Source organism: Saimiri boliviensis, chromosome 16 (genome assembly GCF_048565385.1).
Source record: "Saimiri boliviensis isolate mSaiBol1 chromosome 16, mSaiBol1.pri, whole genome shotgun sequence".
Classification (NCBI taxonomy): Eukaryota; Metazoa; Chordata; class Mammalia; order Primates; family Cebidae; genus Saimiri; species Saimiri boliviensis.
Genome location: NC_133464.1, coordinates 83,649,354 through 83,662,538, shown reverse-complemented (window position 1 = coordinate 83,662,538; position 13,185 = coordinate 83,649,354). Strand labels below are relative to the sequence as shown.

At 42.5% G+C, this 13,185-nt stretch overlaps 1 protein-coding gene across 2 annotated transcripts in view; it reads right to left on the bottom strand.

Annotated features, from left to right (window-relative positions):
• CPAP (centrosome assembly and centriole elongation protein) overlaps positions 1-7,673 on the bottom strand; it is a 46,629-nt gene extending 38,956 nt beyond the window's left edge. Inside the window, exon 1 of one of the 2 annotated variants that reach the window (XM_003919743.4) lies at positions 7,583-7,673. The gene's annotated coding sequence lies outside the window, so the exon portion shown is untranslated. Of the gene's footprint in view, positions 1-969; positions 2,991-7,582 lie in introns of those variants that run through there. The other variant, XM_074387923.1, reaches the window with a different exon arrangement.
• Between the last annotated feature and the right edge of the window lie 5,512 nt (positions 7,674-13,185).

The following is a 13,185-nucleotide window of genomic DNA, read 5'->3' as shown; positions in this document are numbered from 1 at the left end:
TGGCCAACATGGTGAAACCCCAACTCCACTAAAAATACAATATAATACAAAATACAAAAATAGCTGGGCATGGTGGCAGGCGCTATTCAGGACACTGAGGCAGGAGAATTGCTTGAACTTGGAAGGCAGAGGTTGCAGTGAGCCAAGGTAGCGCTACTGCACTCCAGTCTGGGCAACAGTGTGAAACTCCATCTCAAAAAAACAAAAACCAAACAAACAAACAAAAAAAAAACATAGAAAAGAGGCAAAAAGTGTAGTGTCCTTGAGGCTAAGTGATGAAAGTGTTTCAAAGAGGAAAGAGATGAAGGGAAAGGAGAACTGAGAACTGACCTCTGAATTTGGCAAAGCAAAGGTCATGAGAACGTCAATAAGCGCAGCTGGGGGCAGGGAGAGCAAAAGCTTGAGTGGAGAGGATACATGACAGAAAAAGAAGCTGAAGAGAGCAGGCACAGCTAACGCAAAAAGTTCTGTTATAAAGGAAGGAAGGTGAAGAGGAGTATTTTTTTACAACAGGAGAAATACAAGCATGTTTGTAGGCTGAAGAGGATGAAGAAGGGGGAGAATTGCTACAATCATGTCCTCAAGGAGATGGGAAGGGTGTAGTACCAAAGTCGAATTACATCTCACACTACTTTTCAGATCGACATAACCAAAGGAAAATGACGGATAAAAGGGCAATGTGGAGGCAAACAAACATGTAACATCGTTTCATACTTGGTGTCTAAAAGACGTAAACATATAAAAATATAAACAAAAAGAAATACAGATGTCAAAACATTAAAACATGTTCATTCTCACTCCACTGAAGAAATGGAAATTAAAACAGTACAACATTACCATTTTTTTCCCCACACTGGGTTGGCAAAGACTAAAAACTGGTAATACACAGTATGACAGGAACTCTTTTTTGCTTGTGTTCGTTTGTTTTTCATCATTCAACTCGAAGAAACGCTTTCATGAAGTACTTACTGAGCAAATAAACTGGTACAACATTTGAAGGACAATATGACAACATCTAGCCAACTGTAAATGCAGAGGAACTTTGACTCAGCAATTTCACATCTAGGCATCTTGTCCCAGTTATACCGGCATGAACTCACATTTGCAACAAACTGAAAATAAATGTCCATTAACAGAAGATCAGCTAATCATGGTAATATTAGGCAACTGTTAAAAAGAACGAGTAGGCCAGGCGAGGTGGCTCACACCTGTAATTCTAGCACTTTGGGAGGCCCAGGCAGGTGGACTGCCTGAGCTCAGCAGTTCAGGACCAGCCTGGGCAACACTGTGAAACCCCATCTCTATTAAAATACAAAAAAATTAGCTTGGTGTGGTGGCATGCACCTGCAATCCCAGTTACTTGGGAGGCTGAGGCAGGAGAATTCCTTGAATCCAGGAGGCGGAGATTGCAGTGAGCCAGGATCATGCCATTGTCCTCCAGCCTGGGCGACAAAGGGAGACTCAGTATCAAAAAAAAAAAAAAAAAAGAAGTAACCTCTTTACTGATATTGAACTAGTGAACATATCCAAGATATGTTGCTAGCTACAAAGCACACAGCAGTGTGTATTACAAGAAATAAAGGAAAAAAATACAATTTCATGCATCTATGCATCTAGTACAGTAGCCATTAGTCACGTGTGGCTACTGAGCAGTTGAAATATGGCTAATATGACTGAAGAACTGAATTTTCCAATTTAATTAAAGTTAATTAAATTTAAAAAGTGAAGAAGTACAAAATATTTTTCTCTTAAACACATGATTCTCTTGGGAAGACTACATTTCACTTTAGCCACTGCATGGCATAAGATGCTCCTGTAATGAAGTACATGTCAGTGTGCATCACCCCCGAGACTGTGCATCACCCCCGAGACTGTGCAGAAACATGTCTGCAATCTCGTCAGTGTCAATGGACCGATTCCATCTGAATGACTTTTTTCAACACATGGACGTAATATTGTTATGTCTTTATTTGAATAGTGTAGGCCAACAGTACAAGTTACAGTGATCTATTTAAATTGTAATTGGTAACTATCGTAGTCCATTTTCTGTTGCTGTAACAGAATACCAGAGAAGAGATTAGGTAATTTATGAAGAAATTTATTTCTCACAGTTCTGGACCTGGGAAGAACAAGAGCATGGCACTGGCAACTGGCAAGGGTTGTGCCATGGCGGGAGAGCAGAAGGGCAAAACGGCCTGTGAGAGAGGCTCTCTTTTATAACAAAGCCACTCCTAAAATCAGTAACCCGCTTCTGAGATAACAGCATTAATCTATTCATTAGAGTGGAGCCCTCATGACCTAATCACCTCTTAAGCTCCCTCCCACCTCTCAACACTGTTGCACTGGGAATTAAGTTTCCAACAGGAGTTTTAAAGCAGACATTCAAGCTATAGCATTAATTAAGTTGACATATTTAGTATTTTAATTATAACATTATTTTTCTAATTTGAAAAAATAAGTATGGGCTGCCTGCAGCAGCTCATGCCTGTAATCCCAGCACTTTGGGAGGCTGAGGTGGGAGGATCACGAGGTCAAGAGATCGAGACCATCCTAGCCAACATGGTGAAACCCTGTCTCTACTAAAAAAAATACAAAAAATAGCTGGGTGTGGTGGCACATGCCTGTAATCCCAGCTACTCAGGACAGGCGGCTGAGGCAGGAGAATCACTTGAATCTAAGGGGCAGAGGCTGCAGTGAGCTGAGATGGCGCCACTGCACTCCAGTCTGCGACAGAGCGAGACTCTGCCTCAAAAAAAACCAAGTATGAACAATTTTTAAAATTTAAAACAAAGGTACACTATGAAAGAATCAAGTGGAGATGCAGAAGCTAGTACTATAGCCAGAACAGTGAAGGAAAAAAGACTGGAAGGAGGTGTCTACTGCACTTTGCTGTGGCAAAGCAAATAGAAAAAATTTTTTAAAAATTTTAAATAACTAATAGTAAGAGACATTTTCAGCAAAAACACAATAATTTTTATGTTTATTTTCAGTAATAAAAAAAATGATATGCAATTGACCCCTGAACAACACAGTAAGGATTAGGGGGACCAACCCCACATGCAGTTGAAAATCTAGGTATAACTTTGACTTCCCCCAAACGTAACCACTAATAGACTACTGTTCACTGAAGGCCTTACAGATAGCAAACAGTTAACATATATTTTGTATGTTATTTATATTATATACAGTATTTTTACAAATAGTGTAAGCTAAAGAAAAAATACTAAGAAAATCATAAAAAATATATTTACTACTGGTTAAGTGGAAATGAATAATCATAAAGGTCTTTCATTCTCGGTGTCTAAAAAACATAAACATCTAAAAGATATGCAGGAAGACCTTTATGATAATCTGCTTCCACTTAATGAATAGTAAAGGTCTTCGTGTCACTAGTCCTCACATTGGACTAAGCTGAGGAGCGAAGAGGAGAAGGGGTTGATTTTGCTGTCTCAAGGGTGACAAAAGCAGAAGTAAATCCAAGCGTAAGCGAACTCACAAAGTTGAAATTCATGTTGTTCAAGAGTCAATTGTAATTAGTCACCTGTGTCAGAACTAAATATCCAACAACAACAAAAAAGTTTTATAATTTTGAACAGAATCTGAGCTTTTAGCTTTTAGCTTTGGCCAGTTATAAAAAGCTTGGAAAGAAAGATGGTGAGGAGGAGAAAGAGAGAGAGAAATGAAAAGAAAAACAAATTATTTTCAGATGGAGAGAAGGTAAATAGGTTATCTGAGTTGCAGAAATTTTGTTAGAACATTGTGAAATTTAAAAAGATATTTTAATTAAATAGGTTAAAGATATTTTCCAAAAAGTGAAAAATTTTCAACTAAGTGACCGGTTATCCATAGAACCCTTCTATTACCATCCAGATTCAAAGCTGTAAAAAATTCCAAGCACTTTTCTTTAGCTTTATCTGTGTAATGCAATGAGAAACTGACCAATTACCAATTTAGGTATGTTTTATTTCAAAGATTATCTGAATTTGCAAAGAGATGATATCAACTCAAAGCCTTAAAATTGAACCTGTGACATGGATGTGTCTTGCTCTCATTCTGTCGACCAAGCTGGAGTGCAGTGGCATGATCACAGTTCAATACAGCCTCTACCACCCCCAGGCCCCAGAGATCCTCCCACTTCAGCCTCTGGAGTAGCTGAGACCACAGGCATATGCCACCACGCCCAGTTAATCTTTTAATTTATTGTAAAGGGTGGTCCCCCTATGTTGCCCATGCTGGTCTCGAACTCCTGGGCTCAAGACATTCTCTCACTTTGGCTTCCCAAAGTGCTGGGATTATAAGTGTGAGCCCTTGTCCCCAGTAGTTTGTGTCTGACAGAAGAGTTTCAGCTAGAGCTGAAAACGTTAGTTTCTTTTTTGTTTTTCTGAGACAGGGTCTCACAATGTCTCCCAGGCCAAAGTGCAGTGGCACAATCATGGCTCACTGCAGCTTCAACCTCCTGTGCTTAGACCTCTAGGCAGCTAATTATTATTTTTTTTTTTTTAGAAACAGGTGTCCCTCTGTTGCTGAGGCTTATTTCGAACTCCTGGGCTCAAGCCATCCTCCTACCTCAGCCTCCCAAACTGCTAGTATTACAGGTGTGAGTCACTGTGCCCAGCCTAAAAACCAGTTTCTAATATGAATGGTGTCATTTTATAAGACAAAAAAATCTGAATTTAATAGGATTTTACAACAAGAGGCTACTGTTTCCCTTGCTGATTCATTTCCCTGTATAATACACACTGGAAATTCTTGTGTTCGGTTTTCTGAAGCATAATCCATGTATCATGAATATAGCTGTTAAAACTGTTCATTATGCAAATGCTATCAACTGCCAGTTTATAAAACTGTTAAAAGAAATAGAAGACAGTGAACTTAATGACACTGTGTTTTTGCCATTGCTCCCTGGTTGAGTTGTAGAAGAGTTTTTTTGTTTGTTTGTTTTTTGAGACAGAGTCTTACTTTGTCACCAGGCTGGAGTGCAGTGGCACGATCTTGGCTCACTGCAACCTCCGCCTCCCAGGTTCAAGCAATTCTCTGCCTCAGTCTCCTGAATTGCTGTGATTATAGGCACCTGCCACCAGAGCCAACCAATGTTTTTTGTATTTTTAGTAGAGACAGAGAGTTTCACCATCTTGGCCAGGCTAGTCTTGAACTCCTGACCTCGTTATCCACCCACCTTGGCCTCCCAAATTGCTGGTGCGAGCACTGCGTCCGGCCTAGAAGAGTTTTATAAAGGTTCACTGTACCATTAATTGCAACTAAAGATTTGTTTGGAACAAGATGATTGCCTGCCGACCATTTAATAACCAAAAACAAAAATGGCAATGTGATGTACATTTTTTCACTGTATCACACTTTGAGAACCACAGCTATTCAGGCATTTAAAAAAAAACAAAAACAAAAACAAAAATTGCTGCCACAGGCAGTAACAAAAACAAATGATGACGTGTGAACATCAGACAAACATATATGTTTCCTTTTTTTTGAGACAGAATCTCACTCTGTCACCCAGGTTGGAGTGCAGTGGTACAATCCTGGCTCACTGCAATCTCAGCCTCCCAAGTTCAAGCAATTCACCAGCCTCAGACTCCAGAGTAGCTGGGACTACAGGCATGCACCATCATACCCAGCTAATATTTTTGTATTTTTGGTAGAGACGGTTTTACCATGTTGGTCAGGCTGTTCTCAAACTCCTGACCTCAAGTGATCTACCTGGCTTGGCCTCCCAAGTGCTAGGATTACAGGCGCCAGCTACTGCACCCAGCCCACGTTTCCATTTATATGAACCTGAAGAACAGGCAAAATAAACCCAGTTATAAAAGGCATATTGGTAGTTATCCAGGAAAATGGGGGCTGTCCTGTGTGAAAGTTGATCATATGAACTGGGTCATTCTTGTCATATCCAAGGAAACAATCAAGCAGCCAAGAAGGAAAGGCATTCACGACACATAACTTTGCTCCAATTATGGAATTCTCTGCAAGTTGGTATGGTGAAACTGCCTGTTGTAACCTGAGACCAGTTTGATCTACAGATGCTGAGGTAACTTGCTGCAACTCCAGGACTAATTCTGCCCACCACCGTGGCCCACTCGGTAGGACTTGCTGCCTCCCCAGAACCTTAGGAGTGCCAGTGAACCAACGAACTTTCTCAAAAAGCAACACAGATAATAGTTCTTTTTTTTTTTTTTAAATAAAACCTCCAACTTTCTCTTTGTTCTTTGGACATACTGAGTATCACCTGGTCTGTGTGTATGCCTGGAATTGTCATTCTTTCTTCCCAAATAAAACGTTAGAGATTCGTCTCTAAATTTTTGACTTCAACAACTGGGAAGGTTAATACAGGAGGTGGATACATTTGAGCCGTACACTTAAGAACAGGGCATTTTACTGGATATCTGTTATTCCTGAACAATTTAAAAAAAATTTTCTAAGCAAATTAATTGACTTTTTCAGTAGGACATCTATCTAAAATAATAACTTTTTTTTTCCAGAATCAACCATGTAACTTGCTTAATTTCAATGACCTCAGCAGGAAATCTTTTGAAATCCAAATTCAGAAGAGAGACAAGTTACAAGGTCAATTAATAACATGGAAAACTAGAAACTAAATTCCCTACTAAACTGACAAATGCTAGTACTCTTGTGATGCAGCACCCAGACATCCGCATCCCCCCTTCAGCTCCCCACCAAAAAAACCCTCTATACTTTAATCACCCTGATCCGAAAAATACATTTAATGTCAGCATGAAGTATAAAAACTGTTTCACCAGAACCTGCTACTTATTATTGATACTGAGGTCTTGGTAAAGGGAGCACTGATAATATATATGCCTAGAAAGGATGAGTGTGTGGACTCAGACTTTACAAACAACAAAATCTGAAGGACACGGGTGTCTGTGTATGTCAATCTCGTCAAATGGAACGCATTCAAACGTGCCATTTTTATTGCATAGCAATTATACCTCAATAAAACATTTTTAAAATGTAACAAATTGACAGCCTTGAAACCTGAGAGTGCTATTTAAACATTCTTTAGAGCAATATGAGAAAAAGATAATAAATTCTCTGCACGGTGAGGGAGGAGAGCGAATACAAACAGCAGATGCGAAGCCATCTTTAGACCGTGAAAAGTAACTAGTTGGTTTGGGAGGTGATTTAGCAGTCCCCTGAAATACAACACGTCCTTCAAAGACACGGATCCACACGAAGCTTCAAGAGACAAGCCCTTGACAAAGCTAGGCGAAACCGGCTCTTAGGACAGCCGGCAACGCCGCTTCACCACCCCGCTCCAGCGGACTGCGACCACGGCGCGCCGCGCTGCCCACAGGAGTTCAAGCCCCGCCACAGTCGACACAGAGAAACCCTCCCTTCCAGGGAGGCCGGCTTCCCATGCTCCGCAAAGAACAAAGCAGCGTCAATTGGCAAAGCCACCGAAACGCCGTGGACCAGCTCAGCCCCAGCGCCCCGCTCCCTCCGCGCCCCGCGGAGCCAGCCTCGAGGCCCAAGTAGGGCCCCGTCCGCCCACTGCCGGCCTTCTCAGGCGCTGGGCGACGGGCCCCGGCTCCTTTCGCCCATGAATTACCGCTCCGCCAGGCGCGGGCCGCTCCGTAGGCACGAACAGACGCCTAAGTCTCCACCGCATTTACAAATCAGCCGCCACAATCACAACCTCCGGACGGAGCCCCGCCTCCAAGAGCAGGCCCCGCCCCTGTCCCGAGGGCCTGTGGGAAGTGCGGTTCTCACCCGCCCCCTCTGCGCTAAAGCGCAGGCACCGCTGAGCCCAGGTAAACTACAACTCCCAGTGACGCCACAGTGATGGGCGTTGCCCGGGAGGTGATGGACAGCGCGCCGCCCTACGACCAGCGGCGGGCCTGCGGTAGCTGTAGGCGGGCGGCGCGGCGGGACGGGAAACCGTTTCCGGGAGAGACCTTTCGTGGTGGACGTTGCCGCAGGCTCAGGCACTTCGAAAATTAAGGGGAGCGCCTAAGAGAGTGATCGATCTCCGCGTTTCCAGCAAAGCAGGGAGCACAGAGACTCAAAGCTAACCGAGAGCCCGCTGGACGCTGTAGGAGGTTTTTTGGTTTTTTTTTTTTTTTTCTCTATTTGCGTACGGTGTGTTTCGTCGGTTTTTGGTTTGGTTTGTTTTTTTCTGTCTTTGGTTTCCTCTCTGGCTGAGTGTGTCTTAGCAAAGGAGAAAAAGGGCGATCCACTACATCATGTCATAAGACGAATGTAACCCGGTGAGAATTCACCCCAAATCGGCGCCGCTCGTCTCTCACATGGCTGATCGGTGGTTTGGCAGAGTGTGTCCATTAGATTCTGAACCTCGTGTGGACACTGACGGTGCAGAATTCAATCAGTGCATTTTTGTCTGTTTGTTTTATTCACCACCACGGCCGTTTCATCTAGGAAGTTACAGCACCGCGAGTTACCACGGTGACCTGGCTGCCGTGTCTGATTAAACAGTAAGCCAGGTAAAATGTTTAAAGAAACCAGGCCGGGCGCGGGGGCTCACGAGGTCGAGAGATCGAGACCATCGTGGTCAACATGGTGAAACCCCGTCTCTCCTAAAAATACAAAAAATTAGCTGGGCGTGGTGGCGCGTGCCTGTAATCCCAGCTACTCAGGAGGCTGAGGCAGGAGAATTGCCTGAACCCAGGAGGCGGAGGTTGCGGTGAGCCGAGATCGCGCCATTGCACTCCAGCCTGGGTAACAAGAGCGAAACTCCGTCTCAAAAAAAAAAAAAAGAGAAATCAAAAGTCATTTATAACCGTTATAACTGAAAACAAACGACCGCTAGTTAAAGACAAAACTATTTGACAGAAATTTGGCCCTCCAAAATTTGTTTTGCTTTCTACTTCAAAAAGAGTCTTCTTCCCTAAGGCAAGATTTTCGTTTTGCTTCTTTTTTCTTTTCCATTTTTCTTTTTTATTTTCATTACGGAGGGAGGGAAGCTAAAGCCCGAGACTTCCCAAGATCACACAACCACTTAACATGCCAGACAGGAACCGAACCTTCCTTTTCATTTATGACAGCCCTTTGGCTCGAAGCACGCCCGAAAGTCTCATCATTCTTCCTAAAATGTGTATCATTGAGGATAGTCACAATATTTTCTATTTTTTGTGCCCATGTTTTATTCCTATATTTTTATTCTAATGTAGTATGTAGTACCACATTCTTGACTGAATAAACGAATCTTTTACCACATTCAAGTCTTAACTGGCTGTTAAATTAAGGTTCTAATATGTAAGTTTTCACCTGTAGCCCATGTAATTCTCAGAACTGCCCCCTAAGCCTGAAGGGTCCAAATCCATTACAAGGTGGAAAGGCTAGTGGGGAGGAACTTCCAGTTTCTAATCTGCCAGACAATGAAAGGTTCAACCTTATCAGCAACTCCTATCCTTGTTGCATCTTCAGATGGTGCTGTAGAGAAAAATTAGACTAATAGTGTGGCACTAGGGTTTTAATGCCACATTGTCTGCTCTGATACAGTCCTTTATGTCATCATAGGAGGCAAGAAGGCACTCCTATGCCATGGTTAAGAGCCCAGGATTTGGAGTCAGGCAGACTTGTGATCAAATCCTAGCTTGATAACTTACAAACACCTTTGTAGTCTTCAGCACTCAACTTTTCTGAAACCAGTCTTCTCATCTGCAAAATAAGGATGGATATTAATGAGACCTTCATAGGACTGTCAAGAAGATTATATTAAAAGAATATGTGTGAAAACATGGCATAAAACCTGCCACATAGTAAAAAGTCAATGAACAGGAGGTGTTTTCATGTTTATCATGAATTTAACTGTTGGTGAACTCAGTCTACCAAAGCCTAGCTCTGTGGATCATGCCAAATGCTGTGCAAGATACACAATAATACTTACGGTATTCCTAAATTATGTGGAAATAATTCTTTTTAATTATTTATTTTTGTGGAGGCGGGGGTCTCACTGTGTTGCCAAGTTGGTCTCTAACTCCCCGTCTCAAACAATCCTCCCACCTTGGCCTCTGAAAGTGCTGGGATTACAGGCATGAGCCACTGTGCCTGGCTGATGGTAATTCTTTTAATCAAATTTGATCTGGGAGTGAAAAACAAAGAGTTGACAGTTTTTCATTGCTGGTCTGATGGTAGCAGTGTTGCTCTATCCAGAGAGGACATGTCAGGTGCAGTGGCTCACACCTGTAATCCCAGCACTTTGGGACACTGAGGCAGATCATTTGAACCCAGAAGTTTGAACGTTAGCTAGGTATGGTGGCATGCACCTGTAGTCCTAGCTACTTGGGAGGCTGAGGCAGGAGGATCACTTGAGCCCAGGAGTTTATGACCACACCACTACACTACAACCTCTGTGACAGAGTGAAACCCCCAACTCTTAAAAAGGGAGAAGGGACATCAGGGCTAGCCTAGCCAAGGGATGATCCCCAACCCCAGGTGATCTAGGCTAGAAAGGGGAACTCCAGCAGGTTGGGGAGATGCATGTGTCTGGCTTCTAGGTAAACTCAAGAAAACCCACACCCTACTTCACCTGCAGAAGAGTGAAGGAGTTTCTTCACCAAGGCCCAAAACAGATTTCTAAAATTACTTCAGTAAAGTTTCTATTTTTTTTTTTTTTTTGAGACAGAGTTTCACTCTTGTTGCCCAGGCTGGAATGCAGTGATACGATCTCAGCTCACTGCAACCTCAGCCTCCCAGGTTCAAGCGATTCTTCTGCCTCATCCTCCTGAGTAGCTAGGACTACAGGCACATGCCACCACGCCTGGCCAATTTTGTATTTTTAGTAGAGACAGGGTTTCTCCGTGTTGGTCAGGCTGGTCGTGAATTCCTGACCTCAGGTGATCCACCTGCCTCCACCTCCCAAAGTGCTGGGATTACAGGCGTGAGCCACTGCGCACAGCCAGTAAAGAAGTTTCTAACAACAATTTGGGTGCCAAGAGACATTTTTTTAATCTTGGCATTTTGTTATAGGTAAATCTATTACTGGTGCATTGAACTTACAGCAAAAGATCCTGGAAACCTAATGGGTCTATACAACAAAGGGATTATTACATCCACTACATTCTAGAATGCCTGACCAATGATGTTGAATAGACAGTAAAGGATTTCTAGCTTGAATCTTAGATGGGAAAACAGCAGAGCAATACCATGATAGTTGTTACACCTGTATTTTTGCTTTCTTCAAAAACAGCAATAATTATATAGTAGTTTGATGGTTCTTCAAGGATTCTGTAGGTTTTTATTACATATTTTTTTTGTAAGATGGGATGTCTCTATCACCCATGCTAGAGAGCAGTGGCGCAATCACAACTCACTGTAGCCTCAACCTCCAGGACTCAAGTGGTCCTCCCACCTCAGCCTCCCAGCGAGCTGAGACCACAGGCATGTGCCACCACACCCAGCTAATTTTTGTAGAAATGGGGTTTTGCCGTGTTGCTCAGGCTGGTCTCGAACTCCCAAGCTCAAGCAATCCACTGCCTCAGCTTCCCAAAGTGCTGGGATTACAGGTATGAGTCACTGTGCCTTGTCTCTCCATTATTTCTGCATGTCAGTTTTGACACAGATAGAATTCATGGTTGCCAGTTTGTTTGTTTTCTTTCAGCACTTTATATCATCCCACTGCCTTCTGGCCTCCATGGTAACAAATTGGCTGTTAATCTTACGGAAGGTCCTTTGTATGTAGTGATCATTTCTGTCTAGTTGCTTTTAAGCCTCTCTGTCTTTGGCTCTCAACAGTTTATTAATATAATGCTATTGTGGACTCTGAATTTATTATACTTGAAGTTCATGGAGCTTCTTGGAAGTGTTACATTATGTCTTTTATCAAATTGGAGCTTTGGGGCCACTGTTTCTTCAGATACTCTTCCTACTCCTTTCACTCTCTTATTTTTTTCTGGGACTCCCATTATACATATGTTGGTATACTTGATGGTGTCCACAAATCTTTTGGACTTTGTTCCTCATTCTTTTACTTTCTGCTCCTTAGACTTAATAATTTCAATTGTTTTATCTTCAAGTTTGCTCATTCCTTCTTTTACCTGCTCAAATCTGTTGAGCGTCACTTGTGAAATTTTTCATTTAAGTTATTGTACTTTTTTTCTTTTTTTTAAATTTAGAGACACGGTGTTGCTCTGTCATGCAGGCTGGAGTACAGCAGTGCGATTAATAGCTCACTGCAGCCGTGAACTCCTGGGCTCAAGTGATCCTCCTGCCTTAGCCTCCTGAGTAGCTAGGCCCACAGTCATGCACCACGATGCCGTTAACTTTTTAATTTTTTTGTAGAGATGGGGTCTTGCTATGTTGCCAAGACAAACTCTTAGCCTCAAGCAATCCTCCCGCCTCGGCCTTCCATGGCGCTAAGTTTACAGGCATGAGCCACCATGCCTCATCCTATTGTACTTTTTAACTACACAATTTCTCTTTGGTTTTTTCAAATCCAAAACTTCCGTTTGGTTCCTTTTATACTTTCTATCTCTTTATTAATAGTCTTTTTTTTTTAAATAATTTCAACTTTTATTTTAGATTCAGAGGGTTCATTGCAGGTTTGTTACCTAGGTATAATTAATGGTGCTGAGGTTTGGGATATGACTGAGCCCCTCACTCAGGTGCTGAGCATAGTATCCAATAGTTTTTCAACCCTTGCCCCCCTCCCTCCCTCCTTCCCCATCTAGTAGTCCCCAGTGTCTGTTGTTGCCATCTTTATGGCCCTGAGTACCCAGTGTTTAGCTCCTACTTACAAATGAGAACACGCGGTATTTGGTTTCCTCCTCTTTCATTAATTCACTTAGGACAATGGCTTTCAGTTGCATCCATGTTGCTGCAAAGGACATGATTCCATTCTTTTTATGGCTTCATAGTATCCCATGGTGCATATGTACCACATTTTCTTTATCCAATCCATTGTTGATGGGCACCTAGATTGCTTCCATGTCTTTATTGTGAATAGGGCTGTGACGAACATACTAGTGTCTTGATGACACTAGTATATGCTGTGATGAACATAGAGTACATGTGTCTTTTTGGTAGAATGAGTTCTTTTCTTTTGGATGTGTGCCCAGTAGTGGAATTGCTGGGTCGAATGGCAGTTCTGTTTTCAGCTCTTTGAAAAATCTCCAAATTGCTTTCCACAGTGGCTGAACCAATTTACATTCTCAACGACAGTGTATAGGCATTCCCTTTTCAATGCAGCCTTGC